General features: G+C 39.2%; 1 pseudogene across 1 annotated transcript; it reads left to right on the top strand.

Moving 5' to 3' along the window:
- The first annotated feature begins 317 nt into the window (after positions 1 to 317).
- LOC101299774 lies at positions 318 to 5,297 on the top strand (annotated as a pseudogene). The gene is made up of 10 exons (XR_184817.1): positions 318 to 527; positions 633 to 712; positions 832 to 956; positions 1,120 to 1,241; positions 1,327 to 1,443; positions 4,161 to 4,256; positions 4,365 to 4,465; positions 4,739 to 4,815; positions 4,892 to 5,077; positions 5,173 to 5,297. The product of XR_184817.1 is annotated as an uncharacterized LOC101299774 (transcript).
- Positions 5,298 to 13,296: the final 7,999 nt, after the last annotated feature.

Genomic DNA, 13,296 nt, shown 5'->3' with positions numbered 1-13,296 from the left:
CATTACATTAATATTATTTCTTAAATAACGATTAAATAGTTTAAATTGTTATAAAGTAGAGAAAATATAGTCTGTTAAAAATGCTCTTATAACTCCATGTGCTGACTCGTTACTAACCCCTCGATATTTAATATGGGAATCTAGAAAAGACAGAACCCAACTCAAACGTAGAATTTATGCAATAATATTGCCTCCAGGGGCATCAACCACAGTTAAGTTCGTGAACCGTGACGCATTGCAGCAGTGTCCTCCATATTAATGCAAGTATATATAAGTCTAATATATGAGGAACCACCAAGTAGTAGTGTTCTTTCTTTGGGTTAACATAAGTTGCTCATTCTTGAATTTGCTTTGGAAATATTAATATTACTTTTAGCTGAAACAAGATGAAGATGAAGCTTTTGCAGCTCTTCATCACTGCATCCATTCCAGTCTTGAAAACCCTATTGATTACTGCCCTTGGCTCATATCTTGCTACAGAACGCGTCAATATTCTGGGTGAAGATACTAGGAAGCACTTAAACAGTGTATGTATACCGCCAGCGTACTTCTTTTTTCTTCATTTCTCTTACTGATCGAATGAAGTGAATTGATGAGTAGTACTGTATATTATTGTGTTTATTGATGAACAGGTTGCATTTTTCGTGTTCAACCCAGCCTTGGTTGGTTCCAGCCTTGCTGAGACCATAACATATGACAGTATGATCAAGCTGTGAGTTGAATAGTCTTTCGTTTAGTAGTGAGATTTTACAATTTAATTTGATTTCTGAGCTAGTACTATTGCATGCGTTTATAAATGACTTATATATGTGCCTAGCTATATGTATATAGGTGGTTCATGCCTGTGAACATCCTACTGACCTTTGTTGTTGGTTCAATATTTGGATGGATACTCAACTTATTAACAAGAACTCCTCCACATCTGCGAGGCCTTATTATGGGTTTCTGTGCTGCTGGTAAATTTGAATTGTCAATATGAAATGTTTGTTATAAAAGAAAAGAAATTAGAGAGAAAGAGAAAGGTCCACAAAAGATGAATGGCAAAATTTTTATACCTCCGAAATCGATCAGCATACAGAAATATTTCTGTAATATAAATTTGCTTGTGGATTTGAGCAGGAAATTTAGGGAACTTGCTCCTCATTATAATTCCGGCTGTTTGTAAAGAAAAAGGGAGTCCATTTGGAGCTGCTGATGTTTGTTATACTTCTGGAATGGCATATGCTTCACTTTCAATGGCGGTATACTTCTCTAGTTTGCTTATTTTATTTTTCTAGATTCTTTCTTTATCATAATTTTTTAATTTCAATCCCATTTGTTCGCCAGATATCTGCTGTTTATTTGTGGTCCTATGTTTATAATATTATGAGGATAGCTTCAAAGAGAAACACTCTTGATCAAGACACGATCCAATCTTTGGAAAGATCCTCCATAACAAACCAAGTAAGTTAATTTCAATAAAAAAAAACCAAGTTGCATTGAGCCTCTGCTTTCTTTCCATTACTAATGTAAAAGCCTAGCTATTCCAACAGTGGTATTGTTGCCAATACTCTAATGTTCGGTGAACCAACTATTTGGTTATCATCTGCATATCACCTTATCGGCAGTTTATATATGTACCACAAAGCCGAACCTATTCTTAAATGGCGTGCATATTGTGTCGTGCATATTGTGTCACTTCAATTCTCACATAAGATGTGATGCATGTATTACCAAAAAAGATGGTTCCTCCAGCAATATTCAACCGACAATATTGATAGTACGGCCTTTTCTTACATTTTTGAAGAAGTTTAGACTTTAAGCTACTTTTTTTTTTTAGGAAAATTCACACTAGCCCTAAATTTGGGGATCTTTTTCCCACTAACAAAAACAGATTTCAATATTCCCATCAACCCATACACTCTTAACAGATCTATTCTCACTAACAAAATTTTTAACCTTTTGTGTTTTTTTCCTGACCAAATTACCCCTGCCTCTTATTATCTCTTTCTCTTTCTTCCATCCCCTCATTCGTATCTACTCTCTCTCTCTCTCTCTCTCTCTGCTCGATGACGACGTCGCTGACACAGACCCGACAACGACGCTGCCGGCGAAGCCCACCTCCATCAATGTCGACTGGCTAGTCCAGGAGACTTGGTGAGCCTCGAATGCCTGAGGATCTCGTCGCCGGAGTTCGACGGCTTGCCGCTGCACAAGTTCAAGGGCTGAAGGAGCTGGAGCTCTCCAAAGTCACGTCCCTGTGCTCGGCGGTTCTAATTCTTATCTAGGTCGCCGGGCTCAAGCTCCTGACTAAGCTATCGGTATGTTATTTCTCTATAACTTTTCTACCGCCGGAGATTTGATGCTTGAAGAGCTTGGAGTATTTGGGCCTTTCGTTCAACAAGATGAAGACTTTGCCCGGAGAAATTGGGAATTTGAATGCTTTGGTTTGATTTGATGTGTGATGGATTGGAGTTAGGGTTTGATCTGATTTGATATGATGAAGTGAAAATTGTGGATTGTGGATATGAGTTAGCTAGCTAAGTTTTTTTAAACAGACAATGTTTTCTTAGGGGTTTCTTAATCCTTTCTTAATTAATTTCTTCTGGCTTTTTGATTTCGCTTTGCAAATTTGTGTGGAGTAGTCCACTGTGTAAGCTTTCATGTGCCCTCAATCTATAGTAGAAATCATATATTCCCTGCATCTTTCTCTCATTTTGCTTTACCTTAACTATTTCTATTTGATTATTCCATTACTATAGCTGTTAGGACTTGGTACTTCTTTCTGGTTTATATGTATATGGTTGAATATACCGGGAAGACTTGTATGGTATCACTAGATGGGAATGCCCCTCTAAGCCTCTAATTGACCACTTGATTTATTTATATGTCAAGATTTTTTAAATAGCTATAATTGATACATAGAATGGTTGGATTTGAAGTCTCTCTTATGCTATGCTTATTTTCGTGTCAATTTTTTAGTTTTTCTTTTTTTAAGAAAACAGTGTTGGGTGTACAAGAACTTGGTTTCCATTTTGAATGATACTGCCCCCAATAGAAGGTCCTACTGACCCCAATAGGAGGCCCTACTGACCGCAATAGGTGGTCATACTGCCCCCAATAAAGACCTGATATAAGTGACTAAAACACAGTTAAGTTTAAGGGTCCTACTGACCCTAGTAGGAGGTCATACTGCCCCTAATAGGTGGCCTACTGACCCCAATAGGTGGTCATATTGCCCCCAATAGGTGGTCATACAGCCCCAATAGGGACATGTTATAAGTGACTAAAGCACGGTTAAGTTTAAGGGTCCTACTGACCCTAATAGGTGGTCCTACTGCCCCAATAGGAGGTCCTACTGCCCCCAATAAACCTTCTACTGCCCCCAATAAACCTTCTACTGCCCTCAATAGACATCCGGTCACCGGAGACTGGTCAACCGTCGTCGGAGTCCGGTCAACGGTCATCGGAGTTCAGTCAACGGTCACCGAACTCCGGTCAATGTCGTCGGATCCCGGTCAACGGTCGTCGGATTCTGGTCAACGGTTGCCGGAGTCACGGTCAACGGTCATTGGTGTGCAAGAATCCGGTCATAGATATTTATTTCAAAATAGACCTTCTATTATTCTTATAATGGTCTATTATACGTCGGTGAGCCGTGACCTAGTTGGTTAGGTAGCCTAACTGACAACGTTGAGGTCATGAGTTCAAACCTCGCTGACATATGTAAGGGTGTGTGAGTTATTTAATAAAAAGTTTTATTTATTTAAATAATAATAATAATAATAATGGTCTATTATAGTTTATTTAAATCATTAAGAGTATAATTGTCTTTTTCCTGTTTAAGTTGACTCTTGGGAATTTTAAAATCTGATTTTGTTTGTGAAAATAAAATTCTTAAAATTAGGGCTAATGGGCATTGTCCTTTTTTTTTTTTCTTATATGAATTGTTGGATGTATTTTTTCATCTATTTAGAGTGTACACTAACACTCTAATAGTCTAATACTGTGATGTCAACTAGTTTCAACTACAAATATACTTATTTGTAAAGTTTCGAGTCTTTTCCAAATAGCTGACAGGAAATTGACATATGTATATACGATAGTATGTACGTATGTCGCAAGCTATATATTAAGTTTCGATAATAATGCAAGCTTCTTGTTATATTTCATTGCTGCAGATCATGGCACCTCCGGGCAAACTAAAGAACCGTGTAATGAAGGTGGTTAAGAAGCTCAATCTAGAAACGATCTTTTCCCCCTCAATAGTTGCAGCGGTATAACCTTTAATTTGAGAAATGCAATCTATGTGGTTCCTTTTTCCCCTTTCTATGATTATCGACACATTGATAGAGTTTATAATTCTTTTTTTTCTTTCAATATAGATCATCGGCTTTGTAATCGGAGTCGTCCCTCCCGTTCGAAAAGTATTCATAGATGATGGCGCTCCTCTACGGGTGATTAATGACACTGTTTCCTTGTTGGGGTATAAAACTTATGCAAAAACTGTCTCCAGCTCCAGGGGTTTAGCACTTTGATGTAGCTCCTAGCTATGAGATTCTAGGGAAAATATATGTTTGGTCCATCGTACGTATATGTTATATACATATTTATTTTAACATAATCTTAATTACTCGGATATATAGGAGAATAATGAGTGCTAAGAGTTCATTATCTGGTGTCGATTCCATTTGTGTGTACTTTGTTATTTTTCCGTGACATTATAGTCTTTAAACTAATGCTCTCTTAATGATTGCAGTGGTGGAGCTATCCCTACCGTCACTCTGATTATAGGAGGAAACCTTCTTAAAGGTAATGGATAACTCCATCCACAGAGTCCGGCTTTCATGATTAGGCATACTTAGTTTTGAGTTCAACTGAAAAGTTCCATCTATGCACCATTTCCTTTCAGGTCTAAGAGGGTCTGGGATACAAACTTCTCTCGTTATCGGCGTCATCATTGTTCGTTATGTTGCGCTGCCTCTCACCGGCATATTGATCGTTAAAGGGGCAATGAAATTTGGCTTAGTACACTCTGATCCGTTGTATCTGTTTGTTCTTCTCCTTCAATTTTCACTCCCACCTGCAGTGAACATAGGTACCATTTATATACACACACACACCAGAAATTGCAATGTGCATTTGTTTCTCGATGATCATGTCTGTTAACATATATCCATCATGTTATGGCAGCAACCATCACTCAATTGTTCGGAGCAGGAGAGAAGGAGTGTTCAGTTATCATGCTATGGACTTATGTTCTTGCTTCTGTAGCGCTTACGTTTTGGTCTGCCTTCTTCATGTGGCTTGTCGTCTAAATCTCATACGATCCCTTTGAAAACATAGAGAAACTTTAATTACTTGAGTTTTACCTTGTAATATCTTTGTAGGTAAATCGTAAGATAAAGTGCAAATTTTAAGAAGCAAAACTTTGATTAAGCAGAGTGCCAGAGTCCCCGACGGGAGGTTTATATATTTTGCCAACTTTGATTTTTATTCATTTACTTTTTTTTCTTTTTTCTTTTTTCATGAAAAACGAGCGTCTTATAAAAACAAACTAAATGTGTGTAGTCTTTACAGGCCTTGAGAATTTAGCGAGATATTAATTCATCAATAAAAATCAAAAAAAGTGTTATCGCTCCCAAAACTTTCAGATCCAACCTCATTCGGTGGTGCCCGAGCGCTTCGGCGGGCCTCTTGGCCTTGTCGTTGCCTCAGGGTCTGCTGCCGGACAGGATCTGCAATCTTCTTGCTCGGAGAGATCTAGAGGGATGCATCTTGACTCAAGGATTAGTTGATGGCTGAGGCATGGTCCATGGTCTTTCTCTCAAGGAGAGTGGCTTCTGTGGTGGTGGATGGCTTACGTCTAGGGCATTGGCGAGTTTCATGCCTTTGTGCCTTCGGCATGGTTGTGGTTCTAAAAGAACTTAGCCAGGGCGGTGTTTCGCAGGTTGTGAACTTCTATGATGGCTTGGGCGCAAGACAGCGACGGTGTGTGTCTTGGTCGGCTTTGGGTCATGGCATGGCATGACAGCGGCAACCGGAAGGTAAGGCAGTACACCGGCATGAGAGCTGCAAACTTTGGAGATGGTAGTGGACTCTTGTTGGGCTTTGTTGTGAGCATCTTCTATTGGACGCGCCACCTACCTAGAGCAAATGAGGCACACAAGGTGCATAGACCGGCACAAAACCATTCACGCCCTATCAAAATGTGATAGAGAATTATTTGCGACATAAAGCCGCTTAGAACTAGAATTGAAACAACTAAATAAGAAAGCATAATAATAAAATAGAATGGACCTAGTATGGAATTCCAAGCCCATGTTCTAATAGTACCAAAACAAGCCCGTAACTGGACTTGGGCCCATCAGGTTAAGCCCTTAATCTTAGCCCGACCCAACTGTTGGACAAGCAGCCGCCTCTTCCCCAGCGGGTCCGTAACCCAGTCACGCCGCTGCTTTCGGATCTCGACCTTCTTCGAAGCACCGCCCCTGACCTGGTTCCGCAGTAACACCCCCACCTCCACAACCCCCAACCGCCACAGCCCACAAACCATCCCCCCGCCGTCCTCCACTACACCTACCGAAACCCACTCCCAATCATCCAAGGCTGAATCTCCGGCAAGATCCACAAGGATCCGATCACAAAACCAAATTCTAGATCGGGTCTGATCTACGATTCTTGCAGCGAGCTCCGGCCGAATATGATCTATCATCATAATCGTCCACGAAGACTCCACTTGTACTACCGCCACCATCGACTGAAAACAAGAAAACCTGCACCCACACAGACCCAACCAATCATCGGAGCAAGCTCCTATATTGACGGTCTGTCCAACCGCAATAAATGAACTTCGACGAGGCCGGAGGCCAACGCCAACGCCATTGCACAGCCGGACAGGTGGAAAAGAAGCCGTCGACAAAAGTCAGAGGTTTGCGCGTGTGAGGTGCGTTCTAGGTTTAGGAGAAAAAGTTTTTTATTTTACAATGTAACCTCTATCTTTGGTCAATCAAATTTTCGTACTATTCAAAAATAATAATAAGAGGAGTAACATGTGGTAAGTTCACAACCCCTTATATACACACGTTACACTCGAATTAACCAACTAAATTTATATAATAGAAACATTTCATCCATGAATTCATGCATATCACTCACACATTAACCATCTCATTAAACAACTAAACAAAATGAAAGGCTCTCTGCTAGCTAGGGTTTGTCGTTGGCGGCATATGTCTATGGTTTTATTACTGGTAGAAAAGGATCTTCCATTTGTTATGGTGTTTTATGTGATGGAGGTTGTGGGTTTCTTTCCCGTCGTCTTCTTTGTGCACCAATCTATTTTTGGTTCGGTTGTGTTTTCTTCTCCTCAGTCTTGATCGTTTCGGCGTTGATGAGTTTGTTGGTGAAAGTGAGATCAACGACGGCAACTCTGTGGCGTCAGGCCAAGCCGGCTTTGTCAACGTGGTGTCGGGCGTCGGCCTTTGGCATCAAGCAGGTCGGAAGGCTCGACATGGCCATGGCCATGTCACTGGTTCGGGTGGTGGTTGGATCGTCGTGAATCAATGGAGGGTTATCGAATCTAAGACTCATGGCTTTGGGCAAGTTCTCCAAGATGACGACATATTTGTGGAGGAAGACAAGTACCTATCGGAGGAGTTCTCAGCAAGCGCTAGGATCGATTTAGAGGTTGTTAGGATCAGTTTGGAGGTTGCCGGTGGCATGTCAACATACGCTAGTTGCTGGTGGCAGACTATTGTTAAACCCTTGTTTGGGCATTAGGCCTATATTGAGGCTAGGGTTGTTGTATGGGAATTGGGGTTTTGGTTGAAGTGTCACTTCATAGACGCATTTTATGCTACGATATTAACATATTTCCAACCCTATTTAGCTTCATTATGTTCTTAATAATGCCATTTCTAGCTTGTTTCAATGTTTTAGGTCGAAAGAGGCAACATTACATAAAAGAAGGCTAAAAGGCAAGAATTGATAGGAATCCTGGTCAAATGAGGATTCCCGGTGCAACAAGGAGTCTCAATAAGTCGCAAAAATGAGTAAATCAAAGGATAAATCGTTTGGGAAACTTTCCTGATTTGAAACGGGAAACTTGCCTATTTCATTTAAGAAACTTTCTCATTTTGATTTAGGAAACTTACTACTTATAAAGCTTTCATGCTCTGCCTTTCCTTATTCATTTTGAGAAACTTTCTTTCCTCATGAGACAGGGACGCCATGTGAAGCTAGGAACCCTAACCTAACATGAAAGAGGATTTCTTTTGGACGTGTATAAGAAGGACGGCAAATCCCTTGGGATTTTACCGTGATCAAGGGATTCTAGGGTTAGGAAATCGTCCTAAATCAAGGGATTTTGCGTGCAATATAAATCAAAAAATAAAGGAGATTCTTTCCTTTAACTTTACCATTTCAATTCCGATTATTCCTACCTTATTAATCTGATTTTCTCTCCTTTGTAGGTACCCTAATTGCACACCAAGCAAGGAGAAGATTTGATTTGCGGCAGAATAAGGAAGGAATCCCTTGCCATGATTCAACTTGGTGTCCAAGCAATGCATCTAGTCCTTGTTCAAGCTACATTCAACGTATTATTGCACAGGACATTCTAGAGAATTTGTCAGGACCCACCTCGAATTTCACCCTGAAATTCAAAGTAAACCTGCGGGGACCACCTCTAAAGGAAATTTTATCTAAAATTCGGCATAACCTCTCTTGAAAATGGACAATCCTTCCTAAAAATACTTGCAAACACTTCTAAAAATTTCATCTCCAATCTTATATACTCTTGGAGCCTTCGTGCTCCCCCAATCACAACACCTCCCAATTTATTTACTAATCTAATAATAATCTCATATCCAACAATTCATAGGTTCAGAGCAATTCTAACAATGAAGAAAAAATAAATATAAAAATAAAAGAAAGCTATATGATGGACTATGCCTCGATATATTCCATATACGCCCGACCTCAACTATGCTAACCTGCAAACTAGGCATTTAAAACCGAAGGGCCCAGGGGAGAAGCAATTGAAAACGTTAGAGTGAGTGGACAAAAATAAAGTTTAAAAAAAACAAGTCTTTATGCTTTCCCAATTTAATCTATTTAGAAAAGCTATGATGCATGCGACAAGCTCAAAAGCTTTTAACTTAAAAATTAACAAAAACGTGACTAGCCTAGCTAGTCTCCCATACTTCATAATAAACAGCCTCTCAGGCCAAAATATATATATATATATATATGTATTTACACTTGTCATACTCCTTGTATGAATTCTTATGAAAATATATGAAAAATAGAAATTCATACAAGGCTACAACGCTTGCGTCTCACGCTCATGTCACACCATAATGGAATTTTGAAACGCTACATTATGGCGGAAAAGACGGTGTATATATGTGCATACCCCCTATATAAATTCCTACACTCATATAGGGCTACGACGCTTGCGTCACTCATATAGGGCTACGACGATTGCGTCTCACGCTCACGTCACACCATAATGGAATTTCACCTCATTATGGCGAAAAAAACACATATGGCGAGTTAGCATTTATATACATACTATCCTCATAAATATCCATATACATATCCACCGAAAATCTCATTTTCAGTAACTCTCCAAAATAATGAAAATTGCCAAATATAGAAGAAGGAAATATGTATAGGATTCCACCGAAAATTTCATTTTCAGTAACTTTCCAAATAGTGAAGTTAACAAATAAAATAAGAATATTCACTTTCGAAAATACTTCGCATAAATAATTCATAAAAGGAAATTTATTCCACAAATTAAGATTCAATAAATTAAACTCAATCATTAAATATGAAACAATCACATGCATTTAATTTAAAACAAACGTCCACTGACAGTATTAGGCCTAAGTCTTCCAATGCTTGGAATACTCCTCGAGCGCTGCCTCCAACTATTCACACTCTCTAGCCAATCCCACGTCTGATGATAAATAGTAGAACAAATCGGTCAGACCGGAACCCATAATAATCATCGATTCGACTTTTTCCTAGTTTGACTAGGATTTCCTATGTTGACTAGGAATTGACCAGGTTTGACCCATGTTTGACCAACAGATATTAATAATTATTTTCGACTAACTTCGCAACTAAAACTCATTCGGTTCCAAACCAACCCTTAACTTAGAATCGAAGTCACAATCAATTTCCATGCCTTTAACACATCAATGCAACCAATTTAGTTCAAAATTCATCACATAGTAATCTGGTCTAGATCCTAAAGTTACTATGGACAGTGTTCATATTACCAAAATTATTTTATGGTCCCCTACATTCAAGCATTCCCACATATAATACCAATAATTTCCTTCATTTCCTCTCTACACAACTTCACCCCAAAATTTACTAAGGGCACCCAAAACGGTTTGCATAAAGGGAAAGTTTTCTAAAATAGAAACTTTCTAAATATGGCAGGTTTTTCTAAACCGTAAACTACCACTTACACAAAAAAGGAAAGTCGACAAACTACCTTCACCGATTCTGCCGGAACTGCTGCCTCGCTGGAATTTGCCATAGTCTCCCTATATCCTCCAATCTCCAAGTTATCGACATACAACAACCAAAACATCGATTTCAGCCACAACTCATCAACACAAATTCCACAATCCAACACAAAAGCCCCAAAAACTAAACTTACCTTAAATATATCCCAAAACCAAAGAACTCAGCAGCTCCTCCCTACTTGGAATCGACATGCAGTCCCTCTGCCACGATACCGCACAACAGCAGCTGCCCCAAAGCTTCCCAACTCTATGTCTCAGCTTCGCCAAGGATGTAAAACGCTCGTCGAAGCCCGTGGTGGCCACCAGAGCACAAAGAGCACATTCACCGGAAAAGAAGCTCGAGAAACCCAGAAAACAGAAGAAAGGGGATTTTAGAGTTAGGTCTCGATTTGAGGAACAAAAGACATAGAAAGGTAGAAGAGATAAAGGAGAACAAAACACTACCAGTCGCCACTGGAGGGGATGCCGAATTTCGCCGAAAATCGATAAACTCAGTGGAGTACCCTTGATTTCGATCTCCATGAATCCGGGTTGTTTGTGGAATCCGATTACTGGGTTTTGAAGAGAAAAGGAAGAGGATCATTTTGGTGGTGATCTTGTCATATATGAGGTGGCCGGAACCGGAGATGGAGGGAGGGAGGGGAGTCTGGGCTCGGGTTAACACCGAGTGTAGGCTTTCCTTGAAGTCAACCCATCTCATTTCCTTAAATAACCAAACCAACGGCCAAGATCGAAACCCTACTTGATCAGACGGTCCAGATTAAAAGTTATATCCTAATTTCAGAAAAATTAATTTCTATAACCAAACCTCTAATAAATCATAGAAAATAACTCGAAGCTCCGACAAATAATCCGAAGACACCAGTGAACTCGTGTCGACACGTACTACTACAGTGGGGCCTTAAAAGAGGAATTTAACATTTTGAGAAAAACTCGAAAATGAACTCGACCGTTAAATTACCAAGTTACTGAGCACGGTTAAATTCCTCAGTAACTCGTAAAATACCCAGTAAATAGGTAAAATTTGTCCGGGGTGTTACAGAATTCCTTGGAGATTTATATCAAGATTTTGTGCAATTATTCGACCGTTGGATCAGAAGTTGATCAAGCGTAGAGAGAGGACATAGGGTTCGGCCAAACCATTATATAAGGGAGCCAAGAGTAACGTTTTCATCATCACTTCCTGCACTCTAGAAATTCAGAAAAGTTTTCTTAGTCTCTCTCATTGTTGTGAGTCCCTAGAAGAAGAAGGAGAAAAACCCTTGCGGCCTCAAACATTCCAGGAAGTATTGAAGCCCTAACACAGCATTGCACGATCTCAAGTTCTTCGATCGGCCATCAAGATCATTGAAAAGTATAATCCTATGCCTAGAACTTTTTGGTTATTTCGTTCTTGTTTTAGTTTTCAAATTAGAACCATGTGGTTTATATTTCGAATTGGATGGATGCTTTATTGAGGATTATGTTACCGTGATCAAGGGATTCTAGAGTTAGAAAATCGTCCTAAATCAAGGGATTTTGCGTGCAATATAAATCAGAAAATAAGGGAGATTCTTTCCTTTAACTTTACCATTTCAATTCCAATTATTCTTACCTTATTAATCTGATTTTCTTTCCTTTGTAGGTGCCCTAATTGCACACCAAGTAAGGAGAAGATTTGATCTGCGGAAGAATAAGGAAGGAATCCCTTGTCGTGATTCAACTTGGCGTCCAAGCAATGCATCTAGTCCTTGTTCAAGCTACATTCAACGTATTATTGCACAAGATATTCTAGAGAATTCCTTGGAGATTTATATCAAGATTTTGTGCAATTATTCGACCGTTGGATCAGTAGTTGATCAAGCGTTAAGAGAGGACCTAGGGTTCGGCCAAACCACTATATAAGGGAGCCAAGAGTAACCTTTTCATCATCACTTCCTACACTCTAGAAATTCAGAAAAGTTTTTAGTTTCTCTCATTGTTGTGAGTCCCTAGAAGAAGAAGGAGAAAAACCCTTATGGCCTTAGACGTTCTAGGAAGTATTGAAGCCCTAGCACAGCCTTGCACGATCTCAAGTTATTCGATCGGCCATCAAGATCTTTGAGAAGTGTAATCCTATGCCTAGAACATTTTGGTTATTTCGTTCTTGTTTTAGTTTTCAAATTAGAACCATGTGTTTTATTTTTCAAATTGGATGGATGCTTTGTTGAGGATTATGTTAATTTTCAGTTAATAATAAGTTTGATTTCAATGTTCTAATGATGTTATATGATTGAGTTCGTTGTCTTAGTTAATTGTTGGAAGCATGTTTCTTGTTTTATTTATATTGCTGATTCTGCAGGTCAGTAGTGCTATGATTATACTAAGCCTCGTAGTTAAGTGTAGATCTCCAGTAGTGGAGGTCGTGTCACAGATATGATTGAGAGGATGTTTTGCATGTAATGGTTAAGCGTCGTACGTTAGCTCTTTAATTTTCATGTTAGGGTTCGTTATTTTGCTTAATGATTTGCATATTTTTGGACAGATACTCATAGTATTGATAGCAGCAATATGTAAAATGTTTTAAGTTCAGACGTTCTAGCTTGGATAACTATTTAGAAGAACCGATTAAATGCATGATCTCGTAGGCTTGTGTTTAGAACCCTTCTATGTTTCTCTTTGGTGATGACTCGATTGTGTGATTAAAGTTCATTGGAATATGCTTATGTTTTCTGAAATCTGATTTTAAAAGTGTGGAAGTCGATCACTTGTAAATATCTTTCTTTATTGTTCTCGTAGGAATTTAGTAAAC

Source organism: Fragaria vesca, linkage group LG5, assembly GCF_000184155.1.
Source record: "Fragaria vesca subsp. vesca linkage group LG5, FraVesHawaii_1.0, whole genome shotgun sequence".
NCBI classification, from domain to species: domain Eukaryota; kingdom Viridiplantae; phylum Streptophyta; class Magnoliopsida; order Rosales; family Rosaceae; genus Fragaria; species Fragaria vesca.
The sequence above is the reverse complement of the archived record's forward strand: the minus strand, read 5'-3'. Positions and strand labels throughout refer to the sequence as shown.